Source organism: Suricata suricatta, chromosome 8 (genome assembly GCF_006229205.1).
Source record: "Suricata suricatta isolate VVHF042 chromosome 8, meerkat_22Aug2017_6uvM2_HiC, whole genome shotgun sequence".
Lineage (NCBI taxonomy): Eukaryota > Metazoa > Chordata > Mammalia > Carnivora > Herpestidae > Suricata > Suricata suricatta.
In genome coordinates, this window is record NC_043707.1 from 56,424,939 (window position 1) to 56,445,866 (window position 20,928).

Genomic DNA, 20,928 nt, shown 5'->3' on the forward strand with positions numbered 1-20,928 from the left:
ATACTCCAAAATGTCTAAAAAACATGCTTAAATAGGAATCACAGAATAGTAAGGGACTTAAAACTTAGTTATCTATTTAACCAAGGTGACAATAAGAGATTCTAAAGGCAAATACGGAAGGTTGCAGAGTTGCTAGCAAAATTTCGCTCTTTAATATTGAGGAGACTTAACCTTATTAAGTAATCTGCTAGCTGATAAAGACCAAACATGGAAACTTTGTTTTCTGGGAATTTGTTTACACATTTTTACCAAGAGCAGACCAACAATTCAAGGAAGTTTTGTCTTTTTGACAGAAAGAAAAAGCCAGATTGCATTCTATACCAGTGTATTTTTATTTTTTAAGTTTTCATTTTAATTCCAGTTATTAACATACAGTGTTATATTCGTTTCAGATATACAATACAGCAATTCAAGACTTACATACATTATCCTTGCTCATTACAAGTGAACTCCTTAATTACCATCACCTATTTACCCATCCCCTCATCCACCTCCCCTCTGGTAATCATTAATTTGTTCTCTACAATTAAGAGTCTTTTTATTAATTTCTCTTATGTTTTTCCTTAGCTTATTTTGTTTCTTAAATTCTATGTATGAGTGAAATCATATGGTATTTGTCTTTCTTTGACTGACTAATGTCATTTAGTATTATACTCTTGCAAATGGCAAGATTTGATTCCTTTTGTGTCTGAATAACGTTTCATATTATATATTATTACATATTATTATTATTCCATATTTTATGTATATCACATCTTCTTTAACCATTCATCAATCAATGGATACCAGGTTGCTTCCATATCTTGGCTATAGTAAATAATACTCCTATAAACATAGGGGTGTGTGTATCTCTTTGAATTAGTGCTCTTGTATTCTTTGGGTAAACACTCAGTAGTGCAATTGCTGGATCATAAGGTAGTTCTATTTTTGACTTTTGGAGGAGTCACCATACTGTTTTCAATAGTGGCTACACCAGGTTGTATTCTTACCAATGGTGTAGGATTTTTTTTCCACACACCCAGAAGTTTTTTTAATTTTAATAAAGTTCAGTTTTGCAATTAATTCACTCCTTGGGATCCTTCCTTTGATATTGTGTCTAAAAAGGCATTGCCATGCCTAAGGTCATCTAGGTTTTCTCCAATGTTATTTTCTAAGAGTTTTATAGATTTGTGTTTTACACTTAGGTCTATGATTCTTTATAAGTTTATTTTTGTGAAGGGTGTAAGATCTGTGTCTACAATCTTTTTTTTTTTTAATTTTTGAGAGACAGAGAGAGACAGCGTGAGCAGAGGAGGTTCAGAGAGAGAGGGAGACACAGAATCTGAAGCAGGCTCCAGGCTGTGAGCTAGCTGTTCGCACAGAGCCCAATGCTGGGCTCAAATCCACGAGTCCATGAACCATGAGATCATGACCTGAGCCAAAGCGGGACGCTTAACTGACTGAGCCACCCAGGCGCCCTACAATTTTTTTTTTTTTTTTTTTGCATATGGATGTCCAGCTGTTCCAGCACCATTTGTTAAGGAGATAATCTTTATTATATTGTTGCCTTTGATATTTTGTCAAAGATGAGTTGAGCATATTAGTGGAAGTCTATTTCTGGGCTTTCTATTCTATTCTCTTGACCTATTTGTCTATTCTTTACCCAATACTACCTAGTCCTGACTGCCATAGCTTTATATTAAGTATTGAATTCAGGTGTCAGTCCTCTAATTTTGTTCTTCTCTTTCAATGCTGTATTGTATTGTCTACTCTGGGTATTTTTCATCTCTATATAAACTATAGAATCAATTTGCCAATATTCAGAGACTAACTTTCTTCAATCTTGTTTGAGATTGCACTGAATTAATAGAACAAGTTCAGAAAAACAGAAATCTTGATAACATTGAGTCATCATATCCATGAAAATGGAATATCTCTCCATTTACTTAGTTCTTTTATTTCGTTAATCAGTTTTACAGTTTCCCTTTTATAAATCTTGTGCATATTTTTTATACCTAAATATTGCATTTCAGGAATGCCAATGTAAATTGTACTGTGTTTTTACTTTCAAATTCCAAGTGCTAATTGCTGTAATAGGTAAGATATTACTTTTGTATATTAACGTTGTATCCTACAACCTTGCTGTAATCATTTATTAGTTCAAGGAGCTTATTGTTTTTGATTCTGCTGAACTTTCTATATAGACAGTCACATCATACGCGAACAAAGATTGCTTTGTTTCATCTTTTCTAATCTGTATATCTTTCATTTCCTTATCTTGTAGTAGATAGGACTTTTGGAACAGTGTTGAGAAAGTGTGAAAGGGAATACCTTTGCCTTTCTTCTAGGAACACTTCTAGTTTCTTACTGTTCAGTATAATATTAGCTATAGGTTTGTTTTAAATATTCTTTATCACATTGAGGAAATTCCCCTCTATTGCTAATTTTCTGTGAGTTTTTATAAAGAATATGTGTTTGTTTTTTTCACTTTTTCTGCCTTTATTAATATAACACAGTTTTTCTTTTTTAGTCCATTTATGAAATGTATTACATTAATTAATTTTTTATTTTGAATCAGCCTTTCATGCCAGGGATACATCCCACTTGGTCATTGTGTTTAATTCTTTTCAGACATTGTTGGATTTAGTTTGCTAATATTTTGTTTAGATTTTTGCATCTATGTTCATGAGAGATATAGGTCTGCAGTTTTCTACTCTTTAATTTCTTTAAGATATGTCTTGTAACCCAGAAAGCCATCTATCTTGGTGAATGTTACATATGAGCTTGATAAAAATGTGTATTCTGCTGTTGTTGAATGAAGTAGTCTAAATGTTAATTTACCCAACTGACTGATGGTGTCAAGCTCAACTATGCCCTTATTGATTTTCTGTCTGCTGGATCTGTTCATTTCTGATAGAGGGGGATTGAAGATTCCAACTATGATAGTGGATTCATCTATTTTTCCTTGCAATTTTAACTGTTTTATAGTTTGGGCATGCTCTTTTTTTTTAAATTTGTTTTAAGTATATTTTTAGCTGCTTGTTTTTGCCTTTTTATCATGGCTACCTTAAGATTTGGTCAGATAATTCTGCCATCTTTGTCATTTCATTGTTGACATCTATTGCCATCTTTTTCTAAAATTTAGCTCTTTCTCATTATGGGTACAAAGAATAATTTCCTATTGAAATCTGGACACCTTTGTATTAATTATATTATCATATCTGGATTATATTTGAACTTTTTCTTGTTACTGGCATTCCATTATACCATTTTGACAGGAGAAATGGGATGTTTGTATTGTTTCTAGCAGATTAAAAGAGTTTGGGTTATCATTGAAGCTGGGTGATGGTATATAAGAGTTCATTATATCAATTTCTCCACTGTTGTTTTTGTTTGAAATTTCATTACTAAAATTTAAAGAAATAAAGAGAAATACTATATACATTGAAGATGTGTTTTGTTTATCAGAGCCTAACATATTCAATGGGCATTAAATATATAAAAACTGAAAACAGCAACATAATAAAATTTCTGAAGCAAAAAAAATTCATATTGGGGCTCCACCCTGAAAACATAATACATTTTAAGGCTATGTTATTATCATTAAAACTATAGAGAAGATTTAGGTAAGTTTAAAAATGACCAAACCTGAGACTTCAAAATATGAGAAAAAACTAGCAATGAGAAACAAACTCTTGGGTTTTTTTTTTTTTACATAAAGATTATCTCATTGTTTAATTTACTTTGCAATAATTTCTATGGGTGGGAATGTCAGTATGACAGCATAGTTCAGAAATATTTAGTGCAAAATTAAATTGTCTGCTACTGGTTTCTTCTCTTATTAAAGTTTCATATTAATAGCTTATCTCACTAAACTATATGCTTAAAAATGTCACACTGCAGAATTGAACTTTAGATAAACTTATATTACTGGACATTTTATTATTTATTCATAGTGTCCCCTTTCCTTTCAAAGTAACAAATTTCCTACAGACAGTTTTAGGGACTGTGGAAGAGGTATATATTTGGAACTAGACGATACCTCACAATCATGTAATGCAAAGATTTCATTTTATAGATAAAATCATTTAGTCCCCATAGAGAGTGTGTATTTGATTGTCTGCACAGCATCTTTTCTCTCAGCTTTCCCGAGAACTACATTTCGCCTATTCTGTCCACATGATTTCTATTTCTATATTCTTAGATTATTTCATTTTACTCCTGGCCACAGTTGATTGTTCCAGAAGTTGGTATCTTTTTGACGAATGTTAGATTTTGACAAACCCCAAGTTATAAAGCTGTTAACATCCATGTTTTCCATTATATAATAAAAAACTTGGCAACAGAGAGAATGGTGAGACCCATAAAAAGGAACAAAAATGAGAACTCCATCAGAACTTTGACCCTTGAGCCCCTGAACCTCTGCCCAATGTTTGCTTATCCCTTAGATACTCCAGCATTTTTCAAACAAAACTTTTTTTTGTTTTGGTGAATCTGAGTCTCAGTCATGGCACACAACAAAACCTAAAACACAGTGCTATGAAGGTGAAGTGACTTACCCAAGGCTTCAAAGCCTGTTCAAAAATTGTTTTGGAAGCCAGATAGTCTCCAATCCTGTAATAGGCACTAATAAATTTTTGTGAAATAAAATATATTGTAATATATTATGTTTTATATAATAGAATATCATAAAATATAAAATGGCTTAGAAATATTTTGATGCATTTCATATATTTATGACTCATCTTGCACTGTCTTCAGTAGAAGTTTGTCTCAAGTAATAAAGTAATATACTGTATTTGTAACTTTTAACACAATTGGGTAATTTTTAGAGTAAAAATAACATTATATCTAGAATTTGCTTTAAAATACTTCAGCACAGAGGCACCTGTGTGGCTCAGTGAGTTAAGCGTCCAACTCTTAATTATTGCTCAAGTCATATTCCACAGTTCATGAGTTTGAAGCCCGCATCAGGCTCTGTGCTCACAGTACGGAGCCTGCTTGGGATTCTCTCCCTGCCCCTCCATTGCTCGTTTTCTCTCTCTCTCTCTCCCTCTCTATTTCTCTCTCAAAAATAAACAAATAAATGTAAAAAAAAATACTTCAGCACAAAAAGATAAGGAGGCAGCAACACCTAAAACAAGATTAGTAAAATAATAATAACTGATAATACTGGGTTGTGGGTTAATTGGAGTTCTTTATACTGTTCTCTCTTCTTTTGTAAAGACTGGAAATGTTTTATTACAAAAAATACTTTTAAATTATATCATAATATCTGACATATGATAGATTCTCATTAAATACTGTCTATCTCTAGCTCGATAGCCCAATTTTGGGAAAAAATAGAAAGAAAGAAATAAGAGTAGCTAAATGAGCTAAAGGCCATAATTACTAACCCTGAGTACATTTGCTTTCTGAAATGTGACTATTTAAAGTTCAGATTTCTTAATCGCTAGTCCCAAATTCTAGACACTTTTCTCCTTCATTATTTGACCATTTCACCATCTGACAATTTCTGTGATACATTTTTATTGCATTTTACTGTAACTTCATTTTTTGACTCACACTTTTACAGGCAGAGGAAATGAAAACATTTCATTTGTAAAAATAGGATTTTTATCACTTGTACTTTGATACATTTTAAGTACATGGATTTTCCCCCTCAAGCTTCTTTGTTGTTGTAAACTTAAATGAAACTGGAGATTCTCAAACTGTATTCACTGGGGAAAATATGTATAAATGCATACATATACAGTAAATTTTCTTTTCTTCAGTGCTTTGCTTTACAAATGAAGAAAAACCCCAATGCTAACAATAGATAACAATCCAGGATACCAAATTATATAACTCAAGGAGCCTCCATTTAGACTGTGTGACTAGATGGTACAACTATAGTGGTTTCTATTTATTTCTATATTCTTTTCTATACCGGACACATGTTCTTAATTAAACAGGTATTGCTCTTATTGTCAGGAAAATGTATAAAGTTTTAAGTAAAGACTTCTGCAATGTATTTATTAAAAACATTTTTACAATATGGATAGCAAGATCATTCTGGCTGGGATACAAAATCGTCCAAGATCATGGGTCATGCCCTGCGTAGGGCTCCATGCTGAGCACGGAGCCTGCTTAAGATTCTCTCCATCTGCCCCTCTCCCTGACTCTCTCTTCTAAAATAAAATAAAACAAGATGAAATAAAATAAAATATTTTAAAAAATCTGATTGGAAAGTCTGTGGCAACTTTGATGAGACCGAGCAGACTAAAAATATCCACTATAAATTGCTTATTATTATCTTAAAAAGCAATCATATCTCTATGTACATGATATATAAAAATTCACTTATTAAACAATCATTCATCAACATACCTATTATGTGCTGAATGACTGAGACACTGAGGATGCAACCGTGAGCAAAACAATATTTCTACTCCCACATAGTTTATAGTCTTGTGAGGGAGAAAGGCAAAATAGTCCATATCTGCCATGTCACGGCCCTGAGGTGAAGAGTCAAGGAGGGCGTCTCTGATAAGCTAACATGACTGCTGGAATCTCTAATCAGAGGGTTTTGCCTTTTCATGTAGAACTATACAGTTTTCTCTCTTTCTTTCTCCTACTCTTCTTACTTCCAAGAAATTAACACAAAGAATTTCCAGAGGCCTGGCTCATCTCTTAACTACAGAAGGTATACTGTCCTCAAGTGCTCGCATGACTGAATCATGTGTTAAATCCAAAGTCAAGAACACAAGCTATTTACAAATGGCAAGGAGGTTCACTCAGGATTTGAGATATAACTTAATTATTCCTTGAGAACAGACAATTTGCTAAGCTTAAAAGCTGCTGTGCTATCTTTTCTAAAACTGTATTTTTTAACGAATCCCATCTCTCTTGGTAACTTCAGGGAGGAAGGTTGTTTTTGGTATTGTTCTTTTCTCTTCACACTTGTGAAGGTGACTATTTGCCTTTAGCAAACTTTTATCCTTATTCATCTTTCCAGTCTGCTTAATGAGCATCACCTCTTACCTTTTGGCTTCTGTAGCTCAGATACTTTATTCAGAGTGCTGTTTTCATGTAAAAATAATACACTTTAATTAAAGCTATGGCTATAGAAACCATGACCATATATTCTGTAAAAATAAGCCCAAATGAGTGTTTCCCAGAGAATATAAGGACATGTGCTGTTATTTTGTTCAGTTTCATTTCATTTGTGCATATGAGATGTACTTTGATAGTAAGTTCTGTGACACTTCTTTTTGCTAAAATATCAATTCAGAATCTTAGTTTTCTTTTTCCTAAAATTAATAATAATTACTAATCTGATAAACAAAAGCTGACTGTCACATCCTAATAATGACATTTAGTAAAATGGAATCAATTATTTTCTTAACCAGCCAATAAAAAATGAAAATAAAAATATAAGAGTTATAGTCTGGAATGTCCAACTGCTTATTTTTTACCAAAGGGCATTAATTACATTAGTATATCTGAACTTAATCAAAGCTGGATGTTTGAGACTAGGAACTTCAACAGGCCTTTGCTGAAAACACGAAAAGCAAAACAAAACAAGATGCAAAAAATTTTATCCAGTAGGTAACATTAATTGTGAGTTTCTTCTAAAAAGTTTATCTGAGATCTAAAATCCTTAAAGTAGTATGAAATATTTTTTAAAGATTTTAAGCATTTTAAAAGATCATCCAATAAAAGTGCTAGATCTAGCCTCATATTTGAAATAGCAGTGCCACCTTGTGACAAGATATTTCAGTATAATTCTATTCCATATTTCCTTATACTTAACCAATTACCTTGACCTATATAACATATAAAGATATGAGAAAAAATAAAGTACTTTGGTTCCATTAGGACACTTTAAAATCATTTATTAAAAAAAAGTCAACTTTACTTATTAACCATTAAACTAACCGTCATTACCACTTTTAAGCAGCCATTATATTCAAAACATTTTCCTATGCTTTACAAAATTTTGTAAAAGAAATAGTGATTGGTTCTAACTATTGCTCACAGAGGCAAATAGAAAGGCTGACAAAATAAGCTCAAGAAACAAAAGAAAGGTAAATAAATTAAAAAGCAAAACATAACATTTATCAGAGTGTCTTTTCCCGCGGACCGCGGCTGCTCGTCCGCCCGTCCGCTTCCACTCCAGGTAGGGGCGGCACTTGTGGGTGCAGTGGGGCGCTAGCTCGCCAGGTCCCGGCGCCCTCTTCCCCGGCTTTGAGCGCCCTCCGTCGTGGGTCCTTCTTGAGGGAGGGAGAGAAAACAGGGCGGGAGGGAGAGGCAGAGAGTGAAGACAGCACACGGTTTCTGATCAAGCCTCTGTGTTTTATTAAGAAAATAATTCACTCTTATATAGAGTTTGGGGCGGGGAACTGACCCAGGTTGGTTGCCAGGTAACAGAGTCAAATGAATATCAAAAGAAGCGCCCAGACTTGCCCCTGCAATGCTGGGGAGGGGGAGCTAGTGCTGAATACCCGAAATAAGGTTTTGATCTTTTGTGCACCTTGGCCAAATCTAGGTCTGGCGCAGCAAGACAGTCGCCAAAATTATTTGAGCCAGGAAATGGCAATCTCCAGCCTCCAGATGCAAATCTTGTTTTTCTCGGTACTCCCTGGAAAGCGAATATCCTTGCCTGAGGCAGCCAGAAAACTTGGCGGCTCCGACATCAGAGTACTTCAAACAAGGGAGGTATCCTGGAGGAGAGAAAACGTCTATTATCTAACAATCCTTTGCTTAGATTGGAACAAATATTTTAATAGAAGTTAGTTAGGAAGGGCATTTCATTTACCTTATCTTAATGTTTTGATTTTGTTCTATATTTGTATTCCATTTCTCCAACAATAAAAGATGCAAAATATTTTGAAAATTTAAATTTATATGTAAAAATGCAAAGACCCCAATACAATGGGATGTGTGTGTGTGCGCGCGCGCGCGCGCGCGCGCGCGCCCGCGTGTTGGAGACCTAAACTAACGGGCACCTTAAAAACTTTTTAATCTTTTCCAATGTATTTTTTTCTCCTGCATGTATTTGTTATATTCAAAAGGAGATACTTAAAAATCTACAGAATAGTTAACTTATATAATATGGCCTAAAGTGAACTGGAAACTATAGTGAGGTTTAGTGCATATGATTCAATCCAAATCAACAATTAGATTGAACATTTATAGACAATAAAAGGAATAACAGTATATTTATCTTCCTGTTGTGTAAGTTACTTTGAGAAAATTCTAGCAAATAAGAAGGGAAATTGCCCATTCCTCTGCCTTAAATTCCAACTTCATTTTTCTCCCATCTGGGGGGCCAGACTGGATTATTAGGTGTGATGAGGGAGCATGAGGCAGGCTGAGGGGTTAAGTAAAGCTAGCATTCCCCCACGCCAGGTGGGATCTGTGTGATATTCAAAGGGGTTTAAGTGCTTGCCATGGTGATATGGGAAACTAAGGCAAATGAAAAATTAAATTCCTTACTGCCTATAGCCCATTGACAAGTCCTTGAAACTGAAAGAGTGACCTCCCTGTAGGAGCTCAGCTCGATGATGACACTTTGCTGGCAGCAAAAGAGAACCTTAGCTTAACATTATACAAACTTCAAGGATTTGTAAATCCACTTCCTTTATGTCAACTGCCCCAAGATAGATGCTGGCAATCATACTCCAAGCTTATGGCCCCCCAATATGCATCTGAAGGGTCTCATGACTGAGGTTTTATTAAATGGTAATAAATAGCATTTTCCTAGCAATAGCTACCCCCTCAAGGTCCCGGAAAACTTGCTTCCAAAATTCCTTAGAGACTTACTTTATCCCTGACCCCTCCCAATCTGAGAGTATATAATGAGTTTCCCATCATGACCCCATGCAGCTCTTCCTGCCTATGGGTCCTGTCTCAATGCTTTAATAAAATCAACATTTTGCACCAAAGATGTCTTCAAGAATTTTTTCTTGGCTGTTGCTCCAGACCCCATGAACCCCACCATCACCTCAAAACTTCATCAGCTGGAATAAAGAGCCCTAATATTGGAACACTACAGGGAGAGGAAACGGAAGCAATGCCAATGAAAACTGTGTCTAGTTCTCTTCTTCATCCCATAGTATTAGAATTTAATCTTTTTCTACAGTATCTAATTTGGCAACCGAAAAAGCAAACAACAAGAGTAAAACGGTAAGTAAATTGGGCAAAAACTGTTTCCTTCATTAAATTTTAAGTTTTGTGAAAACAGCATCTTGGTCTCTGTGACCCAGTGTAGGTTTAAATAGTAGTAAATATTCACTAAATTAAAAATTCTAATTCCTTCATCAATGCTGTAAAGACAGTATATTTCAAACATTTTGGAGTTGTTTTATTATGCTAGCAATAAGATAGTTAGCTAATTAAGCTAAATTTAAATTAAGCTAATTTAGCTAATGATTAGCCTTAAAAATAGTCTTATCCTCCAAATAATTTTTATAGCAAATAGGTATTTTTCAGACGCTGAGTTGCTTATAATTCATGTTTAATCGTAATTTAAAAATAATCAAAGAGGGGGCATCCTGGGTCGCTCAGTCAGGCAAGAGTCCAACTTTGGCTCAGGTCATGATCTCACCATTTCTGGGTTTGAGACCCTTGTCAGGCTCTGTGCTGCGAACTCAGAGCCTGGAGCTTGCTTCAGATTCTGTGTTTCTCTCTCTCTCTGTCCCTTCCCTGCTTTCTATCTCAAAAAGTAAATAAACATTAATTTTTTTAAATAATCTAAAGGACCTTTCCCCCCTAGACAGCTAAATATAAATCTATTCCTAAATCCATGGATATTTTAATACAGAAAATTAAAGAGAAGTATGTTTTACCCTTAGGCTAGATTAAGTGGAAATGAAAGAGATTAAAGAAGAAATTCATCATTACATAGGTTATGAGAAAATAGGAGATTTTCCTTTGGAAATTTGTACATTGATGAGCCACTTTCCCTCTTGGCAGTAAAAGACATTTATAAGCCAAACGCAAGACAAAAAAAGAAACAGTATACAAACTAAAAAGACAAAGAATGAATCTAGAAAGTGAAGAGTTACGGCTGGTTCTAATTATTTCAATTTAGATTTCCTCGGTATTTTGTTTGTTTCTTTTTATTAGTATTCACTTATACCAAAAATCATATTTGTTTAATATCTAGTTCTATTTCTGTCAGTATAAAATTTCCAATCTCGGGCACCTGGGTGGCTCAGTCACTTAGATGCCCAACTCGATTTCGGGTCAGGTTATGATCTCCCAGTTTGGGAAAATAAGTCCCACGCCCTTGCTCCATGCTGGGTATGGAGCCCGCTTGGGATTCTCTCCTCCCTCTCCTTCTGCCCCTCCCCTACTTGTGCACATGTGCATGTATGCGTGTGTGCATGTGTGCATACACTTTCTCTCTCTCAAAAAAAATTAAAAATTCAAATGTAAAAGAATGATGTATAAAATTTTTAAGTTTAAAGTTAATATTAAACTAGAGCTTATTTTTTATTTTCCTTAAGGAGAAAACTGGAGAAATACTTATTTAGTAGCTGAAAATTAACAAGGACTTTAGATTTCTATTTCAAAATTTAGCCATGAGCAATCATCTGTGTCACAAGTAATGCTAATTTATATTTTTAGGATGAAAATAATGACAGCAACAGAAAACGAAAAAATTGAACAAAAACAATGCAACAATGTTTTAATTTTGAACTTCTTTTTCTTATGTGGCTACTTACAAACATAAAAGAATACTATGTTTTATATATATATATATATATATATATATATATGTACACATATATGATTGGGCTATATAAATATATCCAGTGTAAGATTAAGTAAAATTAAAATTAATTCTAGATATATTTATAAAGGCAAAAACATTAATATAAAAATAGTATATAATAGTGACTATAGTATCAATCTTTTTTGTTATTAAATTAGTTATTTTTCTCTGAAATACATTATTATGCAACATGGAATGGGATGTTTTGAAATTGGCAGACTTAAATGGTGAGATTGCGTCTCGTACATGTCCGAACTATACAGATGCTGGACCTACCTGGTTAACTCGGTGCTCTATTTACACATTGCTGACCATCTGCTGTCACCTAAAGTGATAATGTTATAAAAATGGAATCAAAGATATCTCCTGCTCCTTGTTATTCTGAATATCAGCACGACTCTAACCAGCTGGAAAAGGTAAATGCTCACTACCAGCTCAACCCCCTGCATGTGTTACTGGAATTGGCAGTAGAGTCATGGAGGTATATTAAATACCTTTTATAATTGAAAGTAATCATTCATAAATCTCTTACATTTCTGACGGAAAATTAAAGCTACTTTCTAGGTAACATAGTGAAAATGTTGTTAAAATGGTTAATGACTATATATTTATAACTTTCAGGAAGAAACGGTGAGGATATATTAGTCAGAGAAAATCTCTTTTGCAGTAGAGATGACGTGTGCAAGAAGGTGTGACAAACCAAAGGAAGAGAATAAATCAACTCTTTGTGCAAGAATCAGTATTTCTCAATATGGACAAAAAGTCTGTTCAACTTTTCACTAAATTTGTCAATTTTAGGAATTAACAAATTTTAATCTAAGTTTTCAGAAATTAAGTAATTTTTAACCTACATATTGAAATTTGCTGTATTAGTCACGTTGATATTATAATGACAAAACCCCGTGACAATCATTTTATGACAATATAGCTTCTCATATGAATGGCCCAAATCTTACTTCTACACAACATACTTAAAATATGTTGTTTAGTATTAATAGTTGAGGAGAATACCATGAAGATTTGATAAAATTTTACTTCCTTTTATATCACACTTCAGAACACTCTTCTCACCTTTTCATATATTATTTACTTATTCCTTCAATTTGCAAATAAGTACAAAACACGACTTATAACACAAGGTGTCTAGGTTTGAATGGTGCATCCAATTGATTGGGATGGCAAAACTAAACAACTAATTAAGTAACTGTTTACTACTGTGAAGAGAGGAGAGAAGCAGGAATGGGCTGGATGGGAGGGCATGTGATGAACATGCTTGAGAAGCAAGTATAAAGTTCCTGAACTGGAAAACAATAATATGACTTTTTAAGTAAATACATTAAAGCCAATGAGACTGAAAATAAAAACTGACTGTGTCGTGGAATGACATATGTGAGGTAATCTGGTCAAGATTATAAAGAGCTGAACAATTGTGCTATTTGTGTCTGTATCCTCATAGCAAAGAGAAACTGTTGAAGACTTTCAAGCAGTGATTGATATGACAGATTTGCATTTTGAAACACATTAATCCAGTGTTAATAAACCCAACAGTCATTGATTACTTAATCATGTCAATGTATGAATGTATAAGGCACCAATTTGATGTCTTTACTAGACATAACTTCAGATAATAGTTAAAATTGTGTAACTACGGGTTGTGTGCATTAATTTAAAAAATTATTTAAAAGATACCATAAGAATATAATTGAAAAATGAAATTTCTGGGGCACGTGCATGGCTCAGTCAGTTATGTGTCCGACTCTTGGTTTCAGCTGAGGTCATGATCTCACAGTTTGTGAGTTTGAGCCCTATGTCAGGCTCTGTGCTGACAGTGAGAAGGCTGTTTGGAATTTCTCTCTCTCTCTCTCTCTCTCTCTCTCTCTCTCTCTCTCTCTTTGCCCACTTTCCCAGGCTCTTAGTTTCTCTTTAATTTTTTCAGGCTATAATTTCTTCATATTAGGAGTTTGGGGCTAACAAGATGACAGTCAACATATCTTCCTGATATAATATTACAGGATTCTAGATTCTGCCCTCCCAGGCAATCAATTTCTTACCAAAATTAAACATGAAGTCATCTGAAATTCAATAGATAATATTTAGAACTCTAATTAACCTCCCTGCCACTTAATAAAAGTATCTGACTCTGAAATAAAACATTTAATCCTAAAATCTCTTTTTAATTAAGCTTTATCTGTAATAAACAGTTGCTTTAATTTTTCCTTTTTTTGTGCAGATTATTTGAATATATCAAATGTTCAAATCTATGTTAGCTTCCTATAGCTAGGCAGATCACTTCCTCTACACTAACTTGTCCGGGTACTAGCCAAAGGTAATTCTGGAAGTCATACTTGTGTAATTGTATGTATTCATAGCGCAGCTGCAAATCTCTTAAAGTTGTTATGAACCATGCAGCACCGCTTCGTTGTGACGGTTTGTTGAGCATGCAAATGGAAATCAGAGAACCTAAGCTATCTATTTCGATTCAGCTAGTAATTCCACAAAGCTTAAAAATCTAAACGCCACAGTACTGTGAAAACACAAACTACCAAAAATTTATACAATTAAATTATCTTCTATAAAAATAACTTTGTTTTTAAGCATTTAGTAATCTCCTTATAAACATAAATTTCTTTTACAAAATCACTTAAGCACCATAACGCCCATATTATGCGTATTGTCTTCAAATTACTCTTATGTTCTGATTGAATTTAAGCTTAAAGTTCTAAAGATGGCTATTTGAAATTGTTTCTCTTCCCCACAGGAGTCTTAGATAGGAGGCTTCCAGGTGTACTACTCCACAGTTACTCCCAAGGTCATAAGTGGCAAGGTAATCAGGTATCTATTCAACCTTTCTGCTCCTACACCTCTTATGACTCCTTTTCCTTATGTTAACTCCTGTTTTTATTACACTAATAAGCCCTAATTCTGATCTCAAACCCATTTCTTACCTCCTTTATTAACTCCTTTTTCCAATCATTCACTATTTCCCTTCCAATCTTTCCCACTCCCTTTTCTTCTCTTCCTTCCCTTTCTCTTCTGTTTTTACTCTAAATAAAAGCAAAACTCCATCTAAGGCCACAGCTACACTTACATATTGAAAACTCCTAAATACATATTTATAGCAAAGATTTTTCTCATAAAGCCTTAATCTATTTGTCCAGTTGTTCACTGAACATCACTACCTGGAAACTCATGTGTCAAAGCTAAATTCTTACCTTTGTCCCATTTCATTCACCTCCAATTCTTCATCCTTTATTCAATTATTTATTCACTACCAATTTTCCATTCATATTCATTATGTTTCCCATTTTAGTGATGGCACCATGTATCTCCTAAACTAAATCAGAAATGTACTGATTATTCTTAAAGCATTCTTCTTCACCATCCAAATTCTATTTCATTCTCTTAATTTCACTTCGTGAATACTTTTAAGATCATTTCCTTAACTCATATCCTCATAATACTGTTTGTACTTAAGTTATTCCCATCCTTCACTAGCAACATCCTGACTAGTGTCTCAACTTCATCAAATCATCATCCTCACTAATAACACTAACAATTCATTTTTTCTTTCTCTTTTCTTTTTTTAATAATAGTTCCTGATTATCTCCTTTATCAAATCATAGGTATTTGAAATATACAGAAAACATAGTAGTCTCTGGAGAATGAACACTCATGTGTTTCCAAACAATTGACAGTGAATCTTATACTTCCTAATCAGAGGCCATACAATTGGTGACAAAAGGACAAACACTGGTTTCTCTGAGAACATGTCTGAGTTGTAGTGCCAGGCCATAACAATCTTCTATATTTTCCCTTCACTTGCCATACTTCTAAGCATGGCACTTCCACACCATTTTGGTGGCCTTTTTTGCAATATCCTATTACTAGCTACATGTACTCTGTCTTAGAATTTCAATGCTCAGGTATATTAGAGCTACAGAATACGGATGGAACATGATGGAGGACATTAAGCCATCAAACAAATCTGTTATGGACCACCTTTAAACAAATCTCTAACCTTTTAAGAAAGTATATGTTACATATGAACTTTAGGATTGTCTTTTCATCTCTGTGAAAAATGCCATTGGAATTTTGATAGTGATAATACTGAAGTCTGTAAATTGCTTCAAGGAGGTGCACATTTTAACATATTAATTCTTCTAGTCCGTGAACTTTCCATTTATTTGTGTCTTCATTTCTTTCATTGATGTCTTGTAGTTCTCAATATACAGGTCATTCACCTGCTTGGTTAAATTTATTCCTAAGCATTTTATTGGCTTTCATGCTATTGTAAATGGGGTTGCTTTCTCAATTTCTCTTTCAGATAGTTCATTGTTAGTGTGTAGAAAATGCAAATGGTTTTTGTATACTGAATTTGTATCTTACAACTTTACTGAATTAATTTATTAGTTCTAATAGTTTTCTAGTGGAACACTGGGAGTTTCTATTTACAAGATCACGTCATCTGAAAAAAAGAGACAATATTTCTTCCTTTCTAGTTTGGATGCCTTGTGTTTCTTTGTCAAGCCTAATTATCCTGGCCAGGCCTTTTAGTACTGTGTTGAAAATAAGTGACAAGTAAATATGTGACAAGAACTTGTCTTTTCCTGGTCTTAATGGAAAAGCTCACAGCTTTTCACCCTTGAATATGATGTTAGTTGTTAGCTTGGCATATATGACATTTATTATGTTAAAAAGTACTTTATTTCTATATTTAATGTGTTGAGATGTATTATCATAAAAGTACATTAAGTGTTGCCCAATGTGTTTTTTAAGTTGTTGAGATGATAATTTGTTTTTTACCCTTCATTGTGTTAATGTACTGTGTCACATTTATTGATTTAGTATATTGAACCATCTTAGTATCACAGGTATAAATCCCACTCAATCAGAGTGTATGATCCAAAAGGGTGCACTGTTAAATTCTGTTTGCTAGTATTTTGTTGAGGATTTTTGCATCTGTGTTCATCCGGGATACTGGTCTGTAATCTTCACTTTTTGTCTGGTGTTACTGTCTGGCTTTGGTACCAGAGTAATGCTGGCTTCATACAATGGGTCTGAAAGTGCTGCTTCCTCTTACTTGTTTTTTTTGGAAGAGCTTGAGAAGTATTAATGGCAATTATTTTTCAAAAGGAGATAACAAATGTTGGAGAGGGCATGAAGAAAAAGGAACCATTGTACATTGTTGTTGGAAATGTAACTTTGGTACAGTCACTGTAGGAAACAGTATGGGGGTTCTTCAAAAAATTATAAATAAAATTACCATGTGATTCAGCAATTCTACTCCTGAGCAGAAAGAAACAAAGTCAGGATTATGAATGGATACATGTTTTCATTTTCATTGCAGAATTACTCACAGAAATAACCTAGGTTTCCATCAGTGGATGAATGTATTTAAAAATAGGGTATATTTCTTATCATAAAAGAAAGAAAGACTGTTATTTGTGATGACATGAATTAACTAGAGGACATTATGGTAATTGAAATAAGTCAGAGGGAGACAAATACTCAGTGATTTTTCGTATTTGGAATCTTAAAAAACTTAAACGCATGAGAAACTCACAAGAGAGTAGAACAGTGGTTACCAAGGACTGGGGAAAGGGGGAGGTGTCATTCATAGGGTACATACTTTCAGACATACAATGAATAAATTCTGGGGGTCTCTGTACAGCATGGTGTCTGTAGTTAATATAGTTAATATAGTATTTAAGTATTGTATACTTTAAATTTGCTGAGAGTAAATCTTAAGCATTCTCATCACATCTAAAAATACAAACAAACTATATTAGGTTGACAAATGTATTAATTAACTTAATGGTGGTAATTATTCCATCTTTAAAGATCAGCTCAAGTCTTTTACTATGTTCCATGTGTCCAACATTTGATTACTGTTGACTTAATTTAAGAGTGGTGATTTAATTCAAAGGCTTAGTTCACATAATCCTGGATAGGCCCCCAAAATGTGGTCTAGATGTCAGTTAGGGTTTGTCTGCCCCCTTGAGAGCTAGTTAAGGTTTGATAACACTCCCAATCCATCTTACTTTGGAAATCCAAAGCCATCAGGATTTATGTTAAATGATAATAGGGAGGAAATGAGATTGTGGGCTCATGGTCATCTCACTGGCAATTTTAAGTCTCTTTCCTCTTCAGTCACTAATTTTATTTCCTTTCATAGAAAAAAAAATCCCCTCCTTTCTAGTACAGACTAGAAAAACACATTTTTCTCTGGGGTCTTGTCTCAAAGTCTCACTCACTATCTGCCAGTGGCTTTTCATGATATCTTCTTAAAGAGGAGCATTTTATCTGTGAGAGAATTGAGATGCCAGATACTAAAATAACACTTTTGCAAATTCTCATAACTGTCTTGTTATTCAAGTTCTAATAATTTGGGAAGTTATTTTTTAGCTGTAAAGTAGGCTCCATGGAAAGTAGGCTCTATCAAGTATCATCTTGCCCAGCATCCTGAGACCTATAAAGGAAAGTGTCTTTCCCAAGATCCCGCTATTAGTATCAGAGCCATATTGCATCTCCAGACTCTGGATTCTCACTCCAGTGTTCTTTCTATTACTTCATACTGCACTGATATGTCAAATAAATGCAATCATTATTTTGGCAAATCACTGAGATGATTTTCTTTTACTTAATCAAATGATAAAGTGGCTGAGTGGCTCAGTCACTTAAGTGTCGGACTTCAGCTAAGGTCATGATCTCTTGGTTCATGGGTGCAAGTGCCGCATCGGGCTCTGCTCTGACTGTGCAGAGCCTGCTTCTGATCCTCTGCCTCCCTTTCTGCCCCTCCTCCACTTTTCCTTTCGAAAATAAACATTTTTTAGAAATTCAAAATACCTAAAAATAAGATTAAAACTTATATTTTCCTTACAATATTTAAATTAATAGTAACCACTCATGGACCAGATGTTCTTTGTGAGTTTACATTTAAGAAGTGATTATATTTGCCTATAATTTATTACTCTTTCAAATCATAGTCCAAAATGTCACAGAGTAATACAATTGCTAAGTTAAATTTACCAGTGCTATGAAGTCGATTTTTATTTGTTTACATTTTTAGTTCAATATGTATAAATTCAATTTAAAAATTTTAAAAAGATGCTTAAGAGAATCCATTGAAGTAATTAATTAAATTGGTTAGTATATACTCAATTTATCAAATTTTTATTTTTTAGAGAGAAAAAGAGCAAGTGGGGGAGAAGGAGAGAGAGGGGACAGAGTATCCAACGTGAGTTCAACACTGAGAGCAGAGAGCCCAATGAGGGGCTCGAACTCACAAACCGAAAGATCACAACCTGAGTTCAAGTCAGATGTTCAACCGACTGAGTAACCCAGATGCCCCAGTATCTACTCAACTTATATACATTATTTATTTATTCTTTCTAATCAAGATAAGAAGGTTTTATTATAATAATAACTATAATTTGTTGTACATTCATTGAGGCAGGCACTGTGGTCTATATATTATCTCATTTCTGTAACTTCTCAGTAAGTGAGGTATTTTTTAGAAAAATTAACTAAGAACACTAAGGTACAGAAAGGTTATGGAAAATGTCCACAGCCACACCACAAAGTGGCAGATATTAAATTCAAACAGAGTCCATTTTATCCAAAACCCACACTTTTACAAGTGTGAAAATTGATTTTTTATTTATGATTATCAATATTCTTGTACTATCTATTTGTATCTATTTGCATGTAGGTCATTTTTCAGATACTGCATGTTAGTTAATATCTAATGAAGAACTATAGTCTCTTTCAAGTACTCATCCATTCAGTTAACATATATTTATTTAAAGCCTATTTTGTAGCAGACATCATGTGATATGCTAAAGATTTAGTATATCTTTAGATATTAATATATATTTGATTAATTATAAAGATTTGTCATCTTCATAACATTTTTGTGAGATATTCTCAAATGATGTATTTCCAAAAATAGATAATTTGAAATACTGAATGAAACAATAAATTTTGAAAATCTTTTCCTAAGCTGTCTGATATATTTTCCCCCTTATAAACCTTGCCAGTTCCTCATTTAATTATTTTCATCCAGAATCTCTGGAATAATGAGAATGCAGTTTTGCCTGACCTATACATGGATCCAGTCTCCCAATTATACTAAACCTATTTTCTTAGATTTTTACTGTCCCCTAACATGTAGGTTCATACTTGCACAGCATTATTCTTTAAGCTATAAAATCTAGGACGAGGTGACAGGAAGACTACCTAATTGGCAATAGGTCTGCATTTTTCTGGGTGACCTATAATGATGCACTTGGTGGCAATAAGAGCATGGGCATAACTGACCTGGTAGCATGTAAAGCACTCATGTAACACAGATGATTTAACTATATGAACAGCCATTATTCCCAGAATAAATTTTTCTCATTAAACAAAGCAGGCTTTTTTAAAGGTTTAAATCCATGTATTAAAGTACAGATTTTAATCATCTACCAAGGATGGGCTAAATGATATAAATCTGTTCCAAAATCTAATATGACTTCAACTAATTTGATGGAAGATTGAAAGTCAAGAACAGAAGAAATCTTCTTGGACCTACTTGAATTTGTGCCTAAGCTAGGAAATCTCAGAGAAACCCTTGCTTTTTAGAATTGTTTAGGACCCACAGAAGGACTCCATATAAGCTTATGCACCTCAAATACAAAATGATATAAGGTATTATCTAAGATGTGAGAAGAAGAATACAAAAATCCATATAGGGATAATTCTAATATGCTTCCAAATATCAGTGTCACCATTTTATAGTATAAACAGAAAAAGAGCACTTGTCTCATATATATTCCTGGATGCCCCACCGTACAAATACTCATCCTTATTTTCTCAAACTCTCTTGTAGGCCACTATTCATGTCTCTGTTTATCTTTTCAGAATCCTTATAAAGAATGCTGCCCCTTACACTCAAATAGCAAGAGCAGGGTCTGGCTACACAGTTAATCAGGAGGTTTAGACAAAACAAAACAGAGAAAGGCCTAAGATGTCAACAGTAGCTCCTCAGGCCCCATCTTCCTGCCCTGTACATGACTCTCTGGCTCAGAACAACAGATCAGGTCTCTAAATGAGGATTGTAGAGTTACCTCACACACTGACACTTTTAAGATAGACAACATGTCCATTTTAAGTCTAAGAGAGTTTTATAACTTATAAAACATCAC